Source organism: Macaca mulatta, chromosome 12, assembly GCF_049350105.2.
Source record: "Macaca mulatta isolate MMU2019108-1 chromosome 12, T2T-MMU8v2.0, whole genome shotgun sequence".
NCBI classification, from domain to species: Eukaryota; Metazoa; Chordata; class Mammalia; order Primates; family Cercopithecidae; genus Macaca; species Macaca mulatta.
The window spans coordinates 69081377-69107479 of NC_133417.1; the positions used below are offsets into that span (position 1 = coordinate 69081377).

Sequence of the window (26103 nt, forward strand, 5' to 3'; positions counted from 1 at the left end):
GTTTTCCTGTGCAGCAGATGCAGCCTCTGTTCTGATCTGTGTTTAGCTGGGCAGCTCAGATGCTGTTCCTCACATGCATAGCTCAAGTCTCAGAGGAAGATGTGGGTACACAGAGTTTGGGTTTCTTCTCTCTGGCTCTTTCCCTCATGGGATTATTCAACTCTCTGCAGTATTCAAAGTGTCTTAGTTTCTTCTTTCTTCTTCCCCAGGCCAGGAAGATTGAAAGCTTTTCCATTGTGTGACCTTGTCTTATCTGCCTGTGCATCTTGCCCGGTACCTAGCCACGGACTCAAGGCCACAGGGGTGGAAACTTGTGTAGCTGCCTATTCTCCTCCTCCAAGCAAGTATGAACTCCCTACCTAAAACAGCCTGCTCCTGTTGCCTCTCCAATATGTTCAGGTAGCCAGTTTTGGTAGCATGTCCTGATTTTATTGTCATTTTCTGCAGGCAGTATTCTCTAGTAGAGTCCTATTGTGTCAAACAGACATGGAACACTCTTATGGGAAGATTTGTAAACAAAATTCAATTTCTTTTATAAGGACAGTGCTTTCATAGATGCAGTGTTTGATAGTAATACAGCATCAAAAATTAATGTTAGCATGTTGTACCTTTTCTCATTCTTTTACTTTCAACTTTTCTATGATCTTGTATCTAAAGTCTTTGGGGTTTTTATAGCCAGTATATAGTTTGGGCATTTTTTTTTTTTTATCCAACATGTTACTTTCCCGAGGGTTTTTCTTAATGGTTTCTTGTGTTGAACAATTTAATTTCATCTTGCTCGCACATAAGAACTTTTTACACTATTTGTGTGCAGAGATTTAGCATTGTTTCACAACTTTAAGAACTGGTTTTATTTTCCTTATTTTATAAGTCATCCTATAATTGTGATAGTAATTTCTTGTTTGACTGACTGACTTGGTACTAATCACGTTTTAAAATATCCAAGAGGTTGAACTTGGCTAATTTATAATTGTTCATTTCTAATTTCTAAATTTAAGAATTTATTAAAGTATACTTTTTGACGTACTCTCATGTAAAAGATTAAATTAAATATATAAGTTCTGTTTGTGTACTCATATGTGTGTTTGTGTTTGGTGTGTACACATCTCCAATTTAGGTTATTCAAATTCTCCTCACTCTTCACATCTCATTTAATGTTTCATGGAAAGTCTACCTCTGAGACATATCTTCTCTCAACCTGTACTACAACTTTTCCACTTGAACCTCAAACCAAGGCACCATCAAGTCTTGCATAAGTGGCTGCAAAGGCTTTCCACATGCTCTTCTCTGCCTTCATTTTATTTTTCCCCCAACAATTTTCCCTTTATAACCCCAAGTAATCTTTATAAAGTAAAGGCAAATCCGATTATTTACTTCTTGAGATATTCTTCATTCATTCATTTCTTGTGCCAGTGCTGCTGCAACAGGTCTAATCAACCATATGCATATACAATCTGGCAATGCCTAAGCTAAGGCTTACACCATGAGCCTTTCACCTCCTGCCCCTGATTCTGATATGAGATGCCTCTGGAATCCACTCACTGTTCACACATGCACAACTCGGAAGTGTAGGGATATCACTATCCTGTAGGGAAGATACTTGATTAGTCAGAATGGGGAAATGATGGAGAAATGGTGATAAAATGATTTCCCTTAGCATTTCCTGGACAGACTGCTCAAAGACACATTCCGTGTAGTTCTCAGATAGTCTCCTGGTATCTAGAAAGCAGTCACCCCTAGTGTTGGCCAAATTAATAATGCATTATATTCTTATATTAGTTATTCCTTATTCTTTGAATTGCTCCCATGTTTCTCCTAGCTGCTTCCTGAATCAAATTCTCCCCTGAATCACCCACATTTAAGTTTTGTCTCAGATTCTGCTTTCTGTGGAAACTTCTAATGGCTTTCAGCACATGATAAATACTATCCAAGCTACTTTCCCTGACTTATAAAACTCCACATGTTCTGGCTTAATTTCCAGTTATCTTAACACAATGCCTTTGTCCAGTAGGATTCGGCCATATTAAAGTTCTTTCCATTCCTTGAAATTACCAAGTCACTGAGATACTGACGCTAAAATATTCCCTTATAATGCTCCCCCTTCTCTCAGAAAGACTGACTCCTTGCTGTTTGTGTCTCAGTTTTACATAATTTTTTCAGAGAGAACTCCCTTCACTACCTATTTCTAAAATAGTCACTCTTTTACTTTCTATTATCTGATTTACTCCACTTTGGCTGAGTTCAGTGGCTCATGCTTCTAGCTTCAGCACTTTGGGAGGCCGAGGTGGAAGGATTACTTGAGCCCAGGAGTTTGGGACTAGCTTGGGCAACATGGTAAAAGCTCATGTCTACAAAAACATAAAAAAAAAAAAAAGTGGGGTGTGGTGGCATGCCCCTATGGTGTCAGCTGCTTGTGAGATAAGGTGGGAGGATTGCATGAGCCCAGGAAGTCAAGGTTGCAGTGAGCCGAGATTGTGCCACTGCACTCTAGCCTGGGCAACAGAGCAAGACACCATTTCAAATAATAATAATTATTATTTACTCCACTTCTAGCACTTGTCATTATCAGCCATTTTATTTTATCTGAATTCCTCACTGTTACGTAAGCTCCTTAAGATTAGAGACCTAAATTCTACTGTTAATTGCTCTAACTTATTAACAGCTTACACATTATATGGCACAGAGGAAACCTCAGTAAACATTTGGTCAATGAATGAATGAAATAACCATCTGAAACTTCATCAGCTGTGTAGAATTCAAAATCAGCTGCTATGGCTCCTACTAGCTCTTGTAAAGGTGTTTTCCAGAGTTACTATCCTTTTCTGTGATATCCAAATCTCTGTTATATTTCACTGTTTTCATCTCATCATCTCCTCTTCTTGTGGATTTTGGCTCTTGTTATATAAAGGGTTTTATGATTGTTGTTTTGTTAGTGAATCCTGCTAATGGAGAACGTTAATAATATTGGTATGGTGTTTCTGAAGCTGAGGGCAACAGATGCTACACGTGACCTTAATCGAAGACATCAAACAGTTTATAAAATTTTCTTCTAGACCTGGTTAAATTTTTTTAGGATTTGCTCCTGATCTACATAGCACCGCGCTCTCTGACTCCTCTCCTCCTTTTCCCCCATAAGTTGCCCGTTGTTTTTGGTTTATTCAAACTCAAATTTGCAGAGGTCTATCCAAATTCAGTGTTTATTATGAAACATTGTGTTATCTATATAACATTTCTCCCCAAGTCTGACAAATTCAAATGTTCTCCCAAACTCAGATCGAGATGTAGTCAGTACTTTGAAGTGCACATCTTCCATCACAACTTCTGACTGTAATATATTCAGTTAGTGTAGGTGATAACAGCCTGACATGATCCCCTACACTCTTGTAGCCCAACACTGTGTATGGAGGCAGCACATATTAAATTACAATCCTTAGTATGTATTGTATTTTCAAGGCCCATTCTAGCTGTACATCCATTTCTTTTTAATCTCCTAACATTTTGTATCAGTCACGGTTCTCTAGTGGGACAGACTAAGTTTATTAAGTATTAACTCACACAATCCCAACATCCCACGATAGGCCATCTGCAAGCTGAGGAGCAAAGAAAACTAGTCCGAGTCCCAAAATTGAAGAACTTGGAGTCTGATGTTCGAGGGCAGGAAGCATCCAGCATGGGAGAAAGATGAAGCCTGGGATGCTAGGCCAGTCTAGCCTTTTCACATTTTTCTGCCTGCTTTATATTCTCTGGCAGCTGATTAAACAGTAGGCAGAGATGAAGGGTGGGTTTGCCTTTCTCAGCCCACTGACTCAAATGCTAATCTCCTTTGGCAACACCCTCACAGACGTACCCAGGATCAATACCTTGCATCCTTCAATCCAATCAAGTTGACATTCTGTATTAACCATCACAAGTCTTCCCTTATCACCTTAAACCCATACACATCTCCTGAGATGATACATCATCTTCAAATAAAGATTATAATAAAGTAATAATTATGCATAACAGAATACAACTATCCTTCCTACAACCTGAAATGCACCAATCCCCAACCCACATGCTATTACATAAGGTTAACAATACTTAAATTAAGTCAATAAATCTTATGTCACATGATAAAGGAAAAAGGAAATAAAATGAAGGTATTTTCTTAGAACAAGTGTATACATTCACAAACATGTTTTCAGCAAAATAAAGAGGAAATAAGACAATTACAGTCCTCATTTCTGTAGCTGGTTATTGGTCATAGCTGGTATTGATGACTACCTTCTTCTACTACCCATTCTATATTTCGTTTGCCTTCAGCAAACATCTCAGCAGGTCGTTTTGTTGTTGTTGTTGTTTGTTTGTTTGTTTTGTTGTTGTTGTTGTTTTCCTGGTGGAGTGAACTAAACCTTCATTCCTGAAAGGTCTTGGCCATTTGTAGTCCTGCCTGGATTGGGCTGTTTTAGTTTCCTATTGACCTTAATCACAGGGCATGGTAATACTAAGAGACACCCTACTGGATCTCATGTATTCCATGCATACTCTTCTTTACTTTCATTGTGTAGCAGTAGACTGATTTCATCTTGATAGTCTGGATCAACCACCCCAGCCAACACTGTAACTCCCTTCTTAGCCTGTTTATTTAAAGGTAGGAGGAGCCCAAAGTGTCCAGGTGGCAATCTTAATTTCCAGTTTAATGGAATTGTTGTTGTGTCTCCATTCCTCCCTCTGGAGTGTTCCTCCCTCTGGAACTAAGACCTATGGGCCAGCAGAACCTAATGCCACAGGAACAGGAAGCAAAAATTTTGCTACTGGATCACTAGGGGTGATGGTGAGTGGCGCCAATTCCACTTTCACCTCTTGATTCCTGGACCCACGAATCCTGGCTATGAGAGAAACAGTACCATATACAGGGAGCTGATTCGGATCATACACGGCCTTCTGGAAAATTTTTCCTCAGCCCTGCAAAGTACTCTCACCTAGTTGGCATTGGAATTGTGATTTCAAAAGGCCATTCCACAATTCTATCAATCCAGCTGCTTCAGGATGATGGAGAACATGGTAAGACCAGTGAATTCTACAAGCATGAGCCTACTGCCACCCTTCTTTAGCCATAAAGTGAGGGCCTTGGTCAGAAGCATTGTTGTGTGGAATACCATGACGGTGGATAAAGCAGTCCATGAATCCACAGATGGTGGTCTTGGCAGAAGCATTGCATGCAGGATAGGCAAACCCATATCCAGAGTAAGCATCTATTCCAGTGAGAACAAACTTCTTCCCTTTCCATGATGGATGAAGTACAATATAATCAACCTGCCACCAGGTAGCTGGTTGATCACCCCGAGGAATGGTGCTACATCGAGGGTTCAGTGTTGGTTTCTACTGCTGGCAAATTGGGCAGTCAGCAGTGGCTGTAGCCAGCTCAGTCTTAGTGAGTAGATGTCCATGTTGCTGAGCCCGTATTAACCTCCATCCCTGCCATCATGGCCACTTTGTTCATTGCTCCATTGGGCAATGACAGGGGTGGCTGGGGAAAGACGGTGAGTGGTGTCCACAGAATGGGTCATCCTGTCCATTTGATTATTAAAATCCTCCTCTGCTGAGGTCACCCTTTGGTGAGGACTCACATGGGATACAATATCTTCACAGTTTTTGACCACTCAGAGAGGTCCATCCACATACTTCTTCCCCAGATTTCTTTGTCACCAATTTTCCAATCATGCTCTTTCCAAGTCCCTGACCATCCAACCAAACCATTGGCTTCAGCCCATGAATTAGTATATATATGCACATCTGGACATGTCTCCTTCCATGCAAAGTGCACAACCAGGTGCACTGCTTGAGGTTCTGCCCACCAGGAAGATTTTCTTTCACCACTGTCCTTCAGGGATGTCCTGGAAAGGGGCTTCAGTGCTGCAGCTGTCCACTTTTGGGTGGTGCCTGCATATTTTGCAGAACCATCTGTGAAACAGGCCCTAGTCTTCTCTTTCTTTGTTAACTGATCATAGGGAACTCCTCATGAGGCCATCGGTGCAGGCTGGGGAGAGAAGGCAGGATGGCAGGAGTGGAGACCATGGACATTTGAGCCACTTCCTCATGTAACTTACTTGTGCCTTCAGGACCTGCTCGAGTCTGATCACATACATACCACTTCCATTTGATGATGGAATGCTACTGTGCACAACCCACTTTATGGCTAGATGGGTCAGAAAGCATCTACTTCATGATAAGCAGTTCAGGTCACATGGTGACTGGAGGAGCCATAGTCAAGTGTTCAGTTTACACCAAAGCCCAGTAACAGGCCAAGAGCTGTCTTTTCAAGGGAGAGCAGCTATCTGATGAAGATGGCAGGGCCTTGCTCCAAAATCCTAGAGGCCAACACTGTGATTCACCTATGGGGGCCTGCCAAAAGCTTCAAGCAGCATCCTTATCTGCCACGGACACCTCAAGCACCATTGGATCTGCTGGGTCATATACCCCAAGTGGTAGAGCAGCTTGCACAATAGCCTGGACCTGTTGCAGAGCCTTCTCCTGTTCTAGATCCCACTCAAAACTGGCAGCCTTTTGGGTCACTCAGTAAATAGGTATGAGTAACACAACCAATGAGAAATGTGTTGCCTCCAAAATCCAGATAGGCCCACGAGGCGTTGTGCCTCTTTCTTGGCTGTAGGTAGGGCCAAGTACAGCAACTTATCCTTCACCTTAGAAAGAATATCTCAACAGGCTCCACACCACTGGACCCCTAGAAATTTTACAGAGATATAAGTTCCCTGAATTTTAGTCGGATTTATTTCCCATACTTTGGCACACAAATGTCTCACCAATAAGTCCAGTGTGTTTGCTACTTCTTGGTCACTGGATCCAATCTGCATAATGTCACCAATGTCATGGACCAGTGTGATATCTTGAGAAAGGGAAAAATTAACCAATGTCTCTCTGAATAAGATTATGACACAAGTGGTAGAGCTGATATACCCCTGAGGTAGGACAGTAAAGGTGTATTGCTGGCCTTTCCAGCTGAAGGCAAATTGCTTCTGGTGGGCCTTATGGACAGGAATGAAGAAAAAGGCATTTGCCAAGTCAATGGCTGCATACCAGGTACCAGCAGATGTGTTAATTTGCTCAAGCAATGAAACCACATCTGGTACAGCAGTTGCCATTGGAGTCACCATTTGGTTAAGCTTATGATAATCCACTGTCATTCTCCAAGATCCATCTGTCTTCTGCACAGGCCAAATGGGAGAGTTGAACAGGGATGTGGTGGGAATCACCATCCCTGCATCTTTCAAGTCCTTGATGGTGGCACTAATCTCCACAATCCCTCCAGGGGTGCGATATTGTTCTGGATTTACTATTTTTCTAGTTAAAGGCAGGTCTAATGGCTTTCATTAGGGTGGCTTTCCCACCACAATAGTCCTCACCCTACCAATCAGGGAGCCAATATAGGGATTCTGCCAGCTGCTAAGTATGCCTATGCCAATTATGCATTCTGACACTGGGTAAATGACCGCAGGATGAGCCCCTGAACTCACTGGACCCACTGTAAGTTGGATCTGAGCTAAAACTCCATTAATTACCTGACCTCCATAAGCTCCTACTTTAACTGGAGGACCACAATGTTTTGTGTCCTCTGGAATCAGCATCAGTTCAGAGGCAGTGTCCAGTAGTCCCTGCAATGTCTGATCATTTCTGTTTCTCCAATGAAGAGTTATCCTGGTAAAAGGCCAGAGATCTCCTTGGAGAAGCAGGGGAGAAAGATTAACAACATAAATCATTGGTAAGGAAGTGGGGTCCTTCCTCAAGGGGACCCAATATCCCTTTCATTCAGTGGGTTCTGGGTTTGTAAACTGGCTCCATTCTGGAAATTGATTGAGGGGCTGTGATTCTCTGTTTTTTATAATTAAAATTAGTCTTTTGTCCATTCAACCTGGAAGTTTTCTGCTTTTATAAATTAAGTAGGAATGTAGTAGGCTTCCTATCAATTTCACTTCTAGGAACACTGTGATTAATTAGCCAATGCCAGAGCTCTACATGAGTCACACTATTCTGATTGCTGTTTTGCTTCTGTTGTCCATTACAGTAGCTATGTGCACCTTGCCTTTGATGGTTGAGTGCTGCCACTTGGCCCCTGCCACCTGGGGATCCAATTATTCCAATTGTATTTAAATTTTGTAGTTGAGTGACTGTGGTTCCCACTGTTAGATCTTACATAGAGAGAGGAGCAATTACGGGCTCTTCAAAAATCCAGGTGCTGCCCTCACAAATCTATTTCCGAAGACATTGGTCAAGGGTATATCTTCTGCACCCTCCCAGCTGGGATGAGTAGGTCTAAAGTGACTAACTCACTACACCATCCCAATCTCCCTAAGCCCTTGGATCCCTTCGTCCACATTAAACCAAGGGAGATCAGGCATTCCCAGCTTGCTCACAGGAGCCATCTTTTAATCCATATTTCATCTAACCAAGAAAATAAACTATTAGAACCTTTTTTCACTCCCCAAGCTGCAACATTAAAAGCAGGGCCCCTTGTTAGTGGGCCCAAATCAATAAATTCAGCCTGATCCAACTCTGTGTTCCTTCCACCATTATCCCACACCCTTAATATCCATTCCCATGCCTGTTCTCCAGATTCCTGTTTATATAAATTAGAAAACTCAAATGGTTATTTTCAAGTGTAGCGAACCTCCTCATGGGTCACACTCTCAACCTCACCTCTAGGGGCCCACAGGGACTTTAGTTATAGGTCTAGAAGCAAATGTGGTATTGGGGGTGGCTACTGAAAAGAATCAACATTATCTTGCCTGGCAACTGCCTTAGGGGAGGCCATCTCTGTTTCTTCAGGCAGTGCATGGTTTATTTCCTCTCCTTTGGCAGAGGGTGTCCTCATAAACACATCCAGGATCAGTACTTTGCATCCTTCAATTCAATCAAGTTGACACTCAGTATTAATCATCACATATTTATTGTGGCTACTATGCTGCCAGGTTATATTTTACCGGAATGCTAGCTACTTCAAACAAACAAACAAAAAACAAGCAAGCAAGCAAACAAACAACAACAACAAAAACCCGGCACCTTTAGAGTTGTTTTGCTTGGCAATAACCTTGTGTTTCTGAATCAGGAAATTGAGTATGAGGAGAGAGATTAAATGTGCTGCAGACAACTTTCAAGAAAATAAGGGTGCTTCTTTCTAAATTATACCAAGACAGGGCTATCAATTGTATGTTTCAGTATAGTTTTATCAGTCTTATTGTTACTAAATATGTTGTCCAGATTTTCACAATAGAGTGACAGGCAGCTATAGTTTTCAGGATTGTTGTGAGTATTTATTTTCCTGTATCTTATGTATTTTAGTGGGTTACATCCAGGCTGTCAGCTAGAAAATCTTATTTTAAAGTAAAACTTCAATTTTTCACCTTTTTGAGTGAGTATTTAATCACCCATGGAGATTTCTTTTTCTTTCCTGTATTTATTTCTATTTTATTTTCCAAACTTAATACTCTTCTAGTAATATGTAAAAGTCAAAATATGTAGTTTCTATATGTAGCACATGTACAAACTAACTAGAAAGAGAGAGAGGAGAGACAATCACAAACGTTGTATTTTTTTGGTTTGTGATACGTGCTAAGAAGAGGGCTATATGAGTTACTTTGTTTCATTCTCATTCACCATAGAGTTAGGTGATATTAGCCCTGTATCACATTGAAGAAACTAAGGCTCAAAGAAATTAAGTAATTTTTCAAGGCCACACCATTCTTCTTCTTATTATTTATTTATTTATTTACTTTTTTTGAGATGGAGTCTCGCTCTGTCACCCAGCCTGGAGTGCAGTGGCACCATCTCCACTCACTGCAAGTCTGCCTCCCAGGTTCAAGCCATTCTCCTGCCTCAGTCTCCCGAGTAGCTGGGACTACAGGTGCCCGCCACCATGCTCAGCTAATTTTTTGTATTTTTAGTAGAGATGGGGTTTCACCATGTTAACCAGGATGGTTTCGATCTCCTGACCTCATAATCTGCCTGCCTCAGCCTCCCAAATTGCTGGGATTACAGGCGTGAACCACCATACCTGGCCCTCACACCATTATTTGTTAGTTCAACTTTGGCCTGGGAATGCGCTAATAAAATAGATCACATATTCTTTAGCATCTATTCATTTCTAACCCGAGGCTCTCAGTTCCAGATTTCAAGTGAATTGTTTAAAATAACAAAACAAAACAACGCTTTCTCTGCTCTCAGTTTCAGACTTTAAGTAAATTGTTTAACAAGAAAAATAAATAAATAAAACCATTCCTTCTTTCTAATACTTTTGCTTTAATTTAGAGAGATTGTCGTCCTTGTTTTGTGATAGGGACCCATGCATGACATATAAATAGCTATATAAAAATAATTCTACATTCCATATTGAAAAAAAATGTTCACAATATCTGTGAAACTATGTAAGAGCCCTGCTGCATCCCAGGTTGTAAAATTTAGGACTCCCATTTCTTAGTCTATCAATGAGTCTCTTGGTTATGGACTGGACATCTAACTGGCAAGTTTGTAAAAGGACCCCAATACTCAAGAAGCTTACACATCTAATAGGAGAATCATTCCCCCATCCCCTTCATAAAGACAAGCACATTTATAGTCTCAAGAGTCCTGACTTCCTCAGGGATTTCCTTGAAAAAAAAAAACTGACTATGGGAAGCTTCGGAGGAGGCCTACCTGCGCTTTGAGTGAAAGGAAAGAATTTGTTGAAACTGAAAGAGGCAGGAGCATGTGTGTAAAAAGTTTCAGAAACAGAACTAGAGTCAGTAGTGGAGGAATTCACTGTGAATCAACTCAATAGAGAAAGCTTGGCCAGAATAGTGTTGATGGCCTCACGATAAAAACGAGTAAGTGGAGCGAGTCCTTCAAAGGACAACTTTGAAGGCAACAGTCAGGAATTTATCCATTATCTAGAGGGCAATGGATACCATTCTTGAACTTAACAAATGGGTTATTTCACAGACAATGTGGTGACTATGCAGGGCTGTTCTGTGACACGTGTACTCCTGGAATGCTAGCAGCCAGCAAAAGGGAGGAGAAACAAACAGACAACTAAATTCGATGAGGAGAGGAAAGCAGTCCATTTTCATGTCATTGATTTCTACAGTTTGTTCACCTGTTTGTTGAGGGTCGTTTCATTTACTTGCTATTTCTTTTTTCACTGCTCAGCACTTCTCTCAAGTACTGCTTAGTTATTGACTGAGTGTGACACTTTCTGTGTAAGTTAGGCAATTGGGGAAGAAGGGGTATGTAGTGAAGGACAGTAGGCACTGTTTGGTAAGTTATTCTACTCGTGCGTAAAAAATTCATTGACCAGAAAGGGTTAATGCCCCTCCAAATGGCTTAACTTAATCCCCAAGTGCAATTGGCTCATTTGAAGGATCTGGCCCATTGAATGCGTGTTAGCCGAGAAGCTGATACACCTCTTCACCAAGTCTGGTGCAGTGAGGTTAAACCCAAGGGCATGCAATAGGTCAGTAGCAGAGTCAGGTATAAAATCTCAGCCATCTGAACCCCTTAAAGTGCTCTCTTCACTCGACTAGGCTTTATTCTCTTATGAGGTACGAGTAGAATATATAAGAGTAGGGAAAATTAAGGCATAAAATTAAAAAATTTTTGCAGTAGGTATATTCAGACCTGTAGGAGGAAGAAATATGGAAACAGATGAAATAAACTTCAAGTACAAGTTAAGTAAATGCTTTATAAATACTTAAAATGCATCAGAAAAGGTCAACCAACCCTGTTTTGGGATTGTGCAAGGAATACAGTTATGCCGAATAATGTGAACATAGCTCCTTCTCTTTTAATTGACTTGAGATATATTAAAATTAACATTGTTTCTGAATTACATATAAAATACACATACTGGAAAGATGTATGAAAACAGAAATTTTGAAAAATAAAAATAATGGTTATGAAGAAGAGAACTAAAAATTCAAAGGATTGTGCCTTTTATATGCCATAAGGATGGTATAGTGGAGATGTTAAAAGCTCAGGATTGAGAACCAAATGCCAGAGCTTGTATCCCCACTCTGTTGCTTTTAGTAGTGGTGATCAAAAAGTCATTCAATCTTTTAGGTCTCAGGTTCTTTATTTGGAAAAATGGGAATAATAATAAAAGTAGGTATACAGTGTTCCTTGAGATTTAAATGAGATAGTGCATATAAGGTACTTAGGACAGTTCCTAACATGTGGTAAACCCACAATACATGTTAGCTCTTATTCTAGTTTACCATGGAGCTATCCAAATTGGAATCGTCGTGAATGGAGGACATGTGTAGGTCTATGGGGACACATTACTACATTGCCTCTCTTCTATCTCGGATTCTAAAATTGTGTAATTAGGGGACCAGTGATGTGGTATAAATTGGAAAAATTAGACTTTTATGAGATGTTATTTTTAGACCAAAACTTTGTCCATGGGCAATACGGATTGAGAACTCGTGACTTTGATCAATAAAAATATTTAATCAAAAGATAATGGAAGTCAAACATTTCTTTTTCTTCAAAAAGATTTCTGGATCCAGATTATCCATGTAACTGCCCACACTCTCTATTTTGATTCTATAGTTTTATTTAAGGCATTATCCCACATAGCAATTATGAAAGAGAATGCTCTAACTCTTACAGTCTCTGTGGGCATGGTTTCTTGTTTCTCAGACTTTTGACCAATAACCTTGCTTTATCCTAGATCAATAGTCTGTGAAGCCCACTAAAACCCTAGAAAAAATTATGTGTGTTTGTGTATGTATGTTCACGCATTTCTTTGGGAAGAGGGTATATACAGTTTATCAGATCCTTGAAATAATGAAAGACATCAAAAAAGTTAAGAGTCCTTACCTATCTGGGTCTTCATATTTACCCCATTTTTTAAAATCCAATTTCCATTTTGCCCTTTAAACGACTTTTGTTAATGGCCCCATGATAAGGTCCAGTCTATTCTCTGTCACTGTACACTTGATTCTCTTATTCCTGGTTTCTTGTCTTATCCCATAATCTTAGCTAGCCAAGGCCTGGTGCTGATAGGATTTTTCTTTTCTGATATTTGACTGCACAGCTTCTGTAGCTACATAGATATTAGGCTTTCAGACGGAGGAAAGAAACAAAGCAAGGGCTTTCTTCACTTCAGGGAGTTAAAAGATAGATTCCGAAAGACAAAAGATGAGGACTGAATTGCACTGAATCACATCCTGCATGATATTGATATTGAACTTTTTATGGGTCTATGTCATAACGCCCATATTTTTCATGATAGATAAGATATAGTTTAGATGATATAGTACAGACACAATTCATAAACCCCCACAATATCTAGAATTCTCTGTGTATAGGACACATGTAAACATTGGGGGGATTAAATTGGTCATATTCATTCTCTCTACTTTTTTCCCTTTTTTGTCTTTACATTTCTCTGCTGATTCTTACTAATAATATTCATGTGAATACTGATGTTTTCTGAAATAATCATATAAATGATGGAAATTTTCTTTTTTCTTCTTCCTAGAAACGTTGATTTTTCTTCTGACAATGCCTGAGTTATCACTGCTTAGAATTTTGTCGTACTGTGGCCAATCTGAAAGTCACTTTTCTAGGCTCTACTTTACAAAGAAGTAGTCAGAAAACTTAAAATCTAGTGGTCACTTTCACTGGCTTGCTAGTTTTCAGTAATGGAAAACACTTACTGTTTTTCCCTCACACTTCCAAGTAAAGAAGCCCTTAGGCAGTGGCTCTCGACCAGGGGCAATTCTACATTTTCACTCCCACCCCAGACATTTGGCAATAGTTAGATACATTTTGGTTGTCATAACTAATAGGGGTGCGACTAGTATTTCCTGGGTGGATACAATGCACAAGACAGTCTCCTACAACAAGGAATTATCCAGTGCAAAACGTCAATAGTGCTGCAGTTGAGAAACTCTGCCCAAGAGTGATGTCTTCAGTATCAGTCACTGCATCTTACATTCTCTTTCCTGGAGAAGAGGAGCAGCTTATTTCGTTTGCAAGTATAAACCAGACATGCCTGCTGCAGCCTGTCCTTTTGCTTTTCTTTCTGGAATCCGACAGCCTACGGAGTAGGTGGATTTCCACCTGCTGTCAACCATGTGATAAAGTTGGTAGAGCAGGCTGTGCTCCTACCACTGCAGGACTGCAGGGGTTTTGTTTGTTGTCTGTTTGGTGGTAATGGGAAGGGGGGTGACTTCAATTCAGAGGAGCCTTAGCAAGCCTATTAGGACTTATCTAAGCTGTGTCCTTCACTATTGCTTTTATCAGTAATAAAGCTGACATTTTGATCTCTAACTGTCTGACTCCTGTATCATTCTCTAAATTGGTTCTGATCTCAGGTTGGGAACAGTGGTGTTATTTTTGACCCCCTAAAACCCAAAATCTGTTACTGTCTGATGGTTCAGGATCTTAATGGCTTACCTCCAGGATTCTTGCCCTTTTATGTCAGAGGATCTCACTCAGACAAAGACTGCCAAAATACGATACTAACTAATTAATATAAGACCCACACACACGAGGGCTGAAATTATCAAAATAAAAACACTAGATATCAATTTAAGCCTTCTTTTTTGAACATGGTATTTTGCTTTTAGTAGGTAATATAAAAGAAAATGTATTATAAAGATGTCCCTATGGGATTTCTTTTTTCCTAGAAATGGCAGTGAATTCCTTACTTAGAAAGTATCGAAAATCCTAATATAACTGCAGGCATTTTCTATCCATCTTCAAGAATTTTATTCACTGGTAATAGATGTGCCAGATATAGCGAATCTTGAGTAATAAGGAGCAAGGCAAAAGAGAACATTTAGGTTTTGTAAAAGATGAAGGTGAGTTAAAGTTGTTCAATAAGATACTGTGGTCCTAACATGAAATAGAGTCTACGAGGTACTGTCATAAAGCAATGAGATTGATTGCCTAAATCCACACATAAAACCCAGCTCCCTGGTTTTTGTTATACCCATCTGTGAGAAGAGTATGTTGTTCTTATGACATTGTAGAGGGCAATGCTATTTTAAGTGATGGGGAAAAGAAGGATGTTGTATACAATGTCAACTACCCTACAACTTTCTGAAAACATGCTCAGTTAGTCAGGAGAGACAGTACAGCTAAGTCGTTTTGGGCTCATGCTACATGCCCAGCATAGTTCTCAGGGATCCCTGTGCTCCTTGCTGTCATGCAGAGACACAGGCTGTCAGGGATTCACCTTCACAACCTTGGCAACAGAAGTTAGAGAAGATGGAAAGTCACCTGCTGGTTCTTAACCCTTTTCCTCAAGCAAGATATATGTCACTGTTGGCCTAAGCAAGTCAGTGACCACATCTAACTTCAAAGGTGGTGATAATCTCACCATGTACCTGGAAGAAAAGGAAAATTGAAATGTTATGAATATTGTGAATAGTTCCACTAATTACTACACATGTCATTACCAAAATTCTAGAGCAAATCCATTGTACTTGATAGCTAATCTTTAAATATACTTTTTATTAATGACTATGGCAATTTACAAAGTGCCCTGAATTTACAAAATAATCAGGATATCCAAAAGTACCTTAGTAGGGTGCAGTATTTAATATTCAGTGTTTCAGACTCTCTGAGACCTGTACAGACACAGTGATTCCAATCTCTGTTCATGTCAGGCACTGTCATGTACTTACACAGTGTACAGTGTAATTTGGGAAGACTTACAGCACTGTAACCCCATATTCTCACAGGTGCCCAGTTTAAGCCACTGCATTGACTGATGGCATCTTCCTAAGAATGTGTTAAAGACATATAGAAAAATACTTCTTTCTACATTTTGTAACTTGTGTCTTTGCTTTCAGTATAATAGATTTAGAATGAATACTATGGGAAAGGGTAGCTGTGGCACAAAGACTACAGGGAAATGAAAGATTTTTCTTTCAAACCTACTGAAAAACCAATTCAAATTTCCATGTCAAGTTAAGAAGATTATTGAATATGTATAAAATAATACTTAGGAGACTCAGGTTATATTTTAGACTGTGTGTCCTTTGGGCACACCTCTGAACCTGTATGAACCTCACTTCTTTTCTTGCTATATAAGGAGAAGGGTTAGTCCAATGTTGTCCTCGTTTACTTCATTCACATAAATCTCAATTGTGATCATTTCTGTTGAGATATTTGGGGCAGTGTAAAGGTTGCAGATGAGGGAGTATTGATGAATAAGAGGAAAAATGGAGGCAAAGAAGGTGTAAGTGTGGAAAAAGAATAGGGAAAAGAAAAAAGAGGACAAGGAAAAGGAGGACAAAATAATGGGTATGCACGCTCATGGAAGCTATGACACAGCATGAGAGCAAATATGGACTGTGACATAGGAGACATAAAGATTTCATGAACACTGCCCAATTTTAACAGTGGGTAAGAAACACAATTTTCCAAACACCCTTTGAGAATGGAAAGTTTATGATGGTTTTAATGTGATGTTCTAAATCATAACTTTTCACCATTAAGCAAATGTTGCATGATAATGTGGTGCCTTTATACCTTTCTTGTTCAATCGCCTAAATCTGGGCACTTGGATATCTCTATGGACATGAGGTGCATCACTCTACAAAGTCTTTAGAGATGCTGGACACTCAGAACAGACAAATCCTTACTGTGTTCTTAACAGTGATAAAAGAAACATTGGAAGCAATGGGATCAGGGGAATTAGAGGAAATGCTCATTAAAACAAATTTAAAAGGTCTAATGATTAAAATATTGATTAATTAGCCAAACATCGATTAGCAGTCACACCTTATCAACTACAAAGTTTCTAATTACTGCACCATTATTCCATAGATTGACCTGTTCTTTCCTGTCACTTATGATGAAGAACAATTTTTATTAAGTGGGTTTTGGATTTTTGACCTGTAAAATTTTAATAGGGAGTATGAAGTGGGTGTCATGTGTGGTTTGGCATTATATTCACCAAGGGACAGATAGTTACTGTCTCTACTTAACTAGAAGCACAAGAGAGCAGGAGGGACACGAACACTAAGGGATTAAAATCTTACCGTCTTTCCAATGCAAAAAAAAAAAAAGAAAAAAAAGCTACAAGTTCATCCACTGAATGGGGAAAGAGGAAAATGTTTGCCCTTCTTGTTGTTCCATATAAAATGAATGATAAGAGAACTCTCAACCACAGTGTATAAATTACAGATTGGCCAGATTTGGAGAGACCTTATGAGTAACACAAAATAAAGAATCTGTTACAGAGTTCATTTTATGCAATTTGGGAGCTGGTTAAACCATGTATAGAAGATGGTTGCTCCTCTATCTTGTACTGAGCATGATGTTGGCAAAGCAAACAGCTGGGAATTAATAATGAACAGGAAGTGGGGAAGAGTAAGGACAAACCGGAACTGGCACCTGCCTCTTGCTGCCTGCAACATCACCGATCTAGGTGACCTGATGCAGTCTTCACCTTGGTGCTGCCCATGCACATGATCCGGGATTCAGAGAAGCAGAAAGAGGAGATCCTGTGGGAGCTGCTAGATTTGCTGGTGGCCCAGCTACTGCCCCACACCAAAGGAGCAAGTCAGTAGATCAGGGAAACTTGTGAACTGCAACAAACATTGCCAAAGTAGAAATGGTTGCTCCTCTACTTCTGTCTTTCAAATCTTGCATGCAAATTATTCTTATGATCAACCCTAATCCACCACCATCAAAAAAGGCAGTTCTGGGAAACAAAGCTCTAGCTTAACTCAGCTGGCACAGTGCAAAGCCATCACCAAAAGCAAAAAGGATTCTAACCTGCAGTTCCATAAACACCAGCATCTGAGCCTCTGGGGATATATCGATACAAGAACAGACATCAGGTGACAGTGGTCTACCGCTGAACCAACAAACTTCCTTTTCTAGCAAGAATTTTTTTCTTTTTTTTTTCTTTTTTTTTACAGATGTGAAGCAGGAAGAGAGAAATAAAACATGATTCACACGAGGCCAATGAAAATACTCCATTTTTAATATTTCAGCTGGGCAATTTCTGGACATCTTGCAAGGAAGATCCTGTTGATCTCAATAACTGTCTATTTAAATTTGCTGAGGCAGAGCTTATGTCTTGATTCACCAAAAGAAAAGGCCAATACGCCACACAGGGTTACAATCTCAATATAACTGTCTGGAAGTGCTGCTCCAGGTTTACCCCTGATGAGATCAGCTCTAAGGCCAGAAAGCAGATTTACAGCATGAACATAAATGAGCAGGGGGCACACCTTTTTGATCATACATATGCTTGACAGGCAAAATGTGCTTATGACCTTATTGTCAAATAAGTAACAGCACATACGCTCCTTGAGGTCTGTGGAAAATGACATCCTGAAGACAATTCAGAGCAGAGCATTAGGCTGACAAGACCAATAACCATAGTCGGAAAAGGGCCAGCATCGAGGAGCTCGTGCTCGATATGTGTCGTGCAGGGGAGAGACTCCTACAGACTTGGCTGCTGGGTCCTACTGAGGGAACATGTTTTAGAAATAGCTAGCTTCAGAAGCAGTTGAAAGGAGGACTGGCATTATGCCCAGATAAGAAATGCCTTACCTGCTTCTGCATGTGAGGAGGCAAGAAATCTAGAGAAAACATACTGCAAGCCTATAAGCCAAGTGAAACAGTTCGTGTTCTGAAGAGTCCCTGACATTTTCGCCATTTTACGTACCTGAACGTGGAAGAGCATCCAGGAAAGGAGGTTCTTTCTCTACGAGACATTTTATTCATCTCTTGTAATTTATATAATAAATTTTGTCCGTTAGTAATCCAAGACTGAAAAAAAAAAAATGAAAGGAAGCATTTAGGAAATCAACTGGATAACTCTGGTCTTAATTTTTTCAAAATTCTTTGGGCACTTCAGTTAAGTTGTTTTCTGAACCTGAATTAAGATTTCCTATCCCTGACTGTTTAGATTTGCATATATGGCAAATATAATAAGATGTGTAAGTAAATGTTTACTCCACATTGTATTACATGGAGTAAGTCTAAATATTAATAGATGAACAGTTACACCGTTACCTTACAGTGAAGGGTCATAGTAGTTCCCCATCCTTGTGTGTGTGAAAATACAGAAACAGTATAAGAGAAATAATATAGAGTGCAAAATTTGAGGCTCCTTGTGGTATAATGCTTAGCCTAAATTAGGACACAAATGAAGAAAAATCTTGATAACAATTCAAGAAGAACAAAAATATTGTATTATTATTTTTAAATATCTTGTTCCCATTTTACAATTGAGTTTTATTCATGTTCATAAATTTGGAGAAATTCCTTGTGTATTAAGACTATTAAACCTTGCTTTATCACATTTATCACAACCATCTCTCTGGTTTCTCTTATGTATTGGCAATGACCTCAAACATACTGATTTTTCCTTTTTGGCTCTTTGTGTAATTTTTATGCTTAGAAATGAGTCCTGTTCAAGTAAAAGTCTTCCTATTTATAGAAAAAAGAGTGTAAAGACAGAGCAGAGAAAGTCAAGGAGACAGACAGACACACACACACACACACACACACACACACACACAGAGAATATGAGAATGAATTATCTTTATGGCAAGATATCCTTTGATTTCCCCCAGAAAAGCATTCAAGAAATTATCTGTACATGATTGTTGTTTTGAGATAATCTTTTTCTCTCATGTCAATACTTTTAAAGACATATTTAATATTTCATATACATATATGAAGATAAATTTTTATGTATGATTTATAAATCATTCACACCATTGAAAATTGTTTGATATCTTCATTTATGACTTAAATTTGTCAAATTTTTCCTTGTAATTCAATTTATTTTTCTGCTACTTATTTTTAGGCTACATCATTAGCTGCATACAAATTCATGATTTTTATTCTTCTTGGGATGAACTTTTTTGTTTTTTTTCTGTATTCTTTAACTCTATTAATATGTTAGTTTTGCTTTTCTGTTTTGCCAACGTTACCATTGCCTCATCAACTTTCCTTTGGTTATTGCATTGCTGGTCTATAATTTTCTTTTCAGTTGTATTACTGTAGTGGATTTTAAAACTCCAATCTGAGAGTTTCAGACTTTTAATTGGTGAGTCTAAGCCATTTACATTTATTATAATTGTTAAAATATTTGATCTAATTTCTATATTATTATTTTATATTCTCGGCTTACCATGTTTTCTTTTATTCCATAATTTTCTCCTTTCCTTCCTTTCTTGGAAAAAAAACTATTTTAATTTTCTTTTTTAGTCCTCTCTGCTTCCTTCAAAGCTATTTGCCCCATTTCTATTACTTTAGTTGTTACTGTTAAATTTGCAACACATACGTAGAAAAAGTTGTCTCTGAACCATGGTGGAGGAGTAACTTTGAATGCTTTATTGGCTACAAATGTGTCTGAATTATTTTTGTACTTTCCCTACCTCTATTGAAAAAGAAAGTGTAATTTCTGTTTTGATAGAGCACATCTTACCTCTATAAATCAATGTCATTAATAACTAAATAAAATTCTATGTTCTCATGAGTCATATATTAAAGGAATTTAATGGAGTCAACCTGTGAAAGTGAGTTAATAAGAATGAATCAGAATCCGTTCTCAATATTCTCAACTTATATTTATTTTGTTTTGTCAGTGTAGGTCATTCAATCTTAGAAAGCCAAATAATATTCAATATCTGATACATAATAGATAACCATAGTCGGAAATAACCATAGTCGGACATAGTTGGATTGATGGTATTTTCGTTTTCCATTTTTTTGAAATCCATCTAACTTTAGATTAGCTTATTAAAATATGAAGATGGTCATCTTTTTAATACGTTCATTGGCTTAAGCAGTTTTTGACGGGTCGTTTCACACCCAAACCGTAATGCAAAACTTTTTATATTTCCTGTGACAGAAGACTTTAGTTCTCATTGATGTATTTTAATGACCAACTCATAAATCCCTCACTGAGACCCCTTATTTAGCTACCACTATACCATTTGAAAAAAATGGAAGATATGGAATGCTTCTGGGTTTACTTTTAGCTCCAAAATAAATTGTATCAGTGAATACGTTTTAGACACAGTCTTTTGAGGACTTTTGAGGCTTACCTTAAAGGCTAAAGTAAACACAACATCAACCAAAGTTAATTTAGTTAAATACAGTTAAAATGTAAAACTGAGGTTTCTGTTGTCAATTGAGCCCTAGAATTTAGGATTGGCTTATATTTGAGATCAAACTTAGTGTGCTATTTTAAAAATTTGGAAGAGATCTACATTTTTCTGAAATTGTATTTAAAATCAATTACAACTATTTGTTTATTCCAAATAGGACAAAGTACATAATAATTATAAAACAACTTACATTATTCTATTACTGAAATATATTTTGTAATTAAGAAATAAACTCATGTATAAATTAGAACTTTGGGTTGTACATAACAACAATCTAGTTCATGTTTTAATTTAAGAAAGAAGAGAAATTTATTTTAGGGATACCATGATCTTCACGAAGCAAGCACAAAATAACAATTGCATTCAGGGACAAAAGTCGTATTAGGATTCTCCCTTTATATCTGCTTTCCATGGTCTTTGGACATCTGATTTCTCCTTGTTTTGTTCTTTGCAGACCAGCTATCACTGCTCTTCCAGTCTTCCAAGCAGAGGACATGGCAAATGACTTCTCATTCATTGCATATAGTACAGCATCAAATTCGCAGAGAGAAACTGATTTTGCAGACATTTTTTTTTTCTAAAATTCTGGAACAGTTCTTGATGGGTTCAGCTTCAGTAAGGTACTTACTGATGGATGCTGTTTGTAGCCAGGGGACAGTAACTGGAGAATCGATTGACTTGTCTTACTTGGATTAGGAACCCTTCCCTGAATCAATCAACTGTGGTCAGCAATTGTGTGTCATCATCCTACATGGTAGCTTACTATATTCAGATAAAGAAGTGGAAAGATGGGGCTAGATTTCAAAGAAAAGGAGATACTTTCTCTACAAAATGGGATGGTGGCCATGCTGAATCAAGAAAGTCAATTTAGTGGCATCTATATGCACACTTTTAAAAAAAGTGTTTTCCTTATGAACTAGTAAGGAAACACAAACATAAGTCTTGCTTAACTTCTTAAAAATTACAATCTCATTTTAACTTTTTAAAGAAAATATTTTTGAGCCCACATTTTTGATAAGATAGTGACTTAAATAAATAATTCTCATCTTCACTAGAAATAATTACTAGTTCCATTTTTTTTTTTTTTTCTGAAGAGAAAACTGATGTGACTTTGCCAAAGTTGCTCAATGAATTTGTTAGGATCTTTTGGTTGCAAGTGATAGACAACCCAATTCAAACTGAATTAAGTAGAAAAGGGGATTTGTACAACCTCATTTTAACTTTTTAATGGATATTTGCAGCAAGGAAATAAACTTGATTCAATGGGGGATATGATATTGAATCCTTGGCAACTGGGAAGTAGCAGTAGATAACGAATTCACCATCCTGAGCTGGGCAGAGTGAATGTAAGACCCAGCCACAAATCTGAGCAACAAAACACTATAGAGATAAAAAATGTAAAAACCAGGATAAAAATGTACAGTCTAATTTCCTGCTAATTTATCTCCTACTTGGAGAAAATGACAAGAAACTCATCAATAAAAATGATCACGCAAGCTCCACTCTCTGAATCTGGTTGAGGTTTTCAGAATTGAGATAGCATCCTCTTGGCATACCTTTGTATTTGCCTCAGCAACTCTCAGATCATGGAACAAAGAAACATCTCGAATGTTGCAGGGAGGGTTGGCTCTGCCTGAATCCTTTGAGAATCACCTTTGTCAGTGGCACAGTCGACAGAAGGGTAGTGAAGACAGTAATGAAGAAATTAATACTTGCCAAGCCTTTGACATGGTCAATTAAAGTTAAAACAGTTGTTAGACTCACATTGAATCTACTGATGATAATATATGTCTGGAAAATGGTTTAACATTGTCAATACACAGGGAAGACATTATTTCATCTCCTTTGTTCCTTTCTAGTTAGATTAAAAGCATGTAGAAATATTCCTTCAACCATCAGCACCCTTCCATCAGAGGGCCTAAATGGATGAAGAGGGTCCTTATAGACTTGATTATACTCTGCTTTGGCTCCAGCCTGTTCATCCCTATTACGTCTGTGCAGCTAAGGACAGACACAGAGCTTAGGATCAAGGGTTCTCTGACATTGCAGATCTGTGCTCCGAGTGACCAATAAAATGCCACTGCCAGTAGCCTTGGCTTTTACAGCTATGCGGGGAAAGGAGGAAAACAAGATTAAGGGGAATTGAGAAGTTGTGACACAGAGCCCCTTATGTTTTCCAAAAAGGCCCACGAGGCTTTAAAATTAGAAATATATACATGTGTTCAGAACAAAACCATTCTTGCCAACATCAATGAAAGAAGTTTTGAAGGGACTGTACTTTGGCACTTAACTGAATACGACTGAATAATTTCAGGTGCTGATTTGTAAACTAACAACTTAAAAAAAGCTCTTTGTTGCTTTACAAATGTGAAGTGGTGTGATTCCTCTGGGAATTCTGAGCAAGCAAATATTTTTGTTAGACATGACAGTATTTTCCAGGCATATGTTATTATCACTAGTTTCAGTGCAAATCCGGAGATGATCTTTTTTTTTTTTTTTTTGCTTAGCATGTAATGGGCTTGGCAAAACATCCTATCAGGGGTAAAGAAATCAGTCCTATTAATATGAGAATTACATACAAATCCCTAAGGCATGGACGAGAGAGTAAACTTCATACTCTGCATATGCAGCAGCTATATTAACGTGATAGATTTTCAATGCTCTACAGGCTCCATTACTGTGTTTTGGGCCAATAGTCCATGAATTTGAAGGATTTATACAATGGACCATAACAGCTCCTTAGGAACGATTATGTCCCATCAGATGAAAAAATGTCTTTTTAAAACCTCCCTATTAACCTGTTTGCTCCATAGACCATAAGCCTTTGAAGGTTAAATTATATACATAGCAAAATGGGCCAAATCACCTCGTTTTGTGTTTTAAAATATATTTATGATGAGAAAGCTCTCCAAAATGAGAGAATTGAAATCGTACCCAAGAGTGTCATCAAATCAAGGTGATTTTTAAGTGTGAGCAACAGACACTACTTGCAATTTCTGCTAAGGAGAGAAATCTTGTTAATCCAGAGATAATAATATGTACCGATTTAGGTACTATTTACATTCACAATCATCTAAAAATAGCTCAAACAATTGAATACAGCCAAAATAGTCAAATAACGTGAGACAACTGCTCTCCAAACTTAGGTATCCACAAAGAATTGTAATAAAGACATAAGCTATAAATTGAATGAAAAAATGTTATTAAAATACTTTATATGGCTGTGTGTGTTATCAATGATTGGAGAATAATATATGAGAAAAGTTAGATTACATGAAGTTTGAATTATTGATATAATTTTATTCTTTTCACAAATACCGTTAGACCTAGTCTTTTGTGGAATACATGCTAAGTATTTAATGCATCTTAGTTAATGTATCAGTGGGGTCCAAATCATTAACTTGATATCTCTCTCACATAATAAGAACCTTCTGGTAATGCTGCTTTAAACCATAAAATGAACTGTGAGAGGGAATTGCTGAGGACAAGTGCTTGCTGATCACGGCATTGTTATGTCTCCATGAGGGTCTGCGAATCAGCCTCTCACCTTAACTACCTAGAGCAAGTCCTGGTAGAGAAAGATGCTCTCATTTCAAAGGTGAGAACTTGCAGTATATACATATTTAAAATTTGTAGTATAAAGAATAAATTATTCAATTAAAAACTTTTTAGACCAGAATAGTGAGCAGTTTACTTCAGAGAAAATACGATGTGTTTTTCAACTCAAGTACCTTGGTGAATGATTTTCTGCTATTATTCTTGTTCTGTTTAATTCCTGTGAATTCCTGTTAGTGATGTCAATTATATTCCCATACATTTTTTGAACAGTACCTTAAAGTCTTTGGATGAGATGACAACATAAATCTAAAGTGAAATAGAAAATAAACATCTGGCCGGGCGCGGTGGCTCGCACCTGCAATCCCAGCACTTTGGGAGGCCGAGACGGGTGGATCACGAGGTCAGGAGATCGAGACCATCCTGGCTAACATGGTGAAACCCCAAGTCTACTAAAAAATACAAAAAACTAGCCGGGCGAGGTGGCGGGCGCCTGTAGTCCCAGTTACTCGGGAGGCTGAGGCAGGAGAATGGCGTGAACTTGGGAGGCAGAGCTTGCAGTGAGCTGAGATCCGGCCACTGCACTCCAGCCTGGGCGACAGAGCGAGACTCCGTCTCAAAAAAAAAAAAAAAAAGAAAAAAAAAAGAAAAAAAAAAGAAAAGAAACATCTATGAATGTATCCCAAATTGTCTTCTCTTTAGTGAATACACAGACTCAGAGCAGAAGTAGTCAGAAAGAATGAACAAGCCTGGGCACACTGGCTCATGCCTGTAATTCCAGCACTTTGGGAGGCCTAAGCGGGCAGATCACCTGAGGTCAGAAGTTTGAGACCTGCCTGGCCAACATGGTGAAACCCTGTCTCTACTAAAAATACAAAAATTAACCGGGCATAGTGGTGTGCACTTGTACTCCCAGCTACTCGGAAGGCTGAAGCAGGAGAATCGCTTGAATCCAGGAGTTGGAGGCCACTGCACTCCAGCCTGGGAGACACAGTGAGACTCCATCTCAAAAATAAGTAAATAAATAAAAATAAGCAACATAATAGATTGATTTATCTTCTTTTGTATATTCATTAAAGCACTATTCACAATAGCAAAGACCTAGAATGAAACTAAATGCCCATCAATGATAGACTGGATAAAGAAAATATGATATATACATATCATGGAATACTATGCAGCCATAAAAAATAATGAGATCATGTCCTTTGCAGGGACATGGATGAAACTGGAGGCCACTATCCTTGGCAAACTAACACAGGAACAGAAGGAAACAACAGACACTGAGGCCCACTTGAGGATGAAATCGGAAGGAGGAAGAGGAGCAGAAAAGATAAATATTGGGTTCTGTTTTAATACCTGAGTGATGAAATACTCTGTACAACAAATCCCCATGACACAAGTTTACTTATGTGACAAA

The 26103-nt window shown here is 38.4% G+C and overlaps 1 long non-coding RNA gene across 1 annotated transcript; it reads left to right on the forward strand.

The window, feature by feature from the left end:
- LOC144333570 (uncharacterized) lies at nucleotides 1-26103 on the forward strand. Its single transcript, XR_013402327.1, has 3 exons — nucleotides 1-101; nucleotides 210-399; nucleotides 25898-26103. It is a non-coding gene; the product is annotated as an uncharacterized LOC144333570 (long non-coding RNA).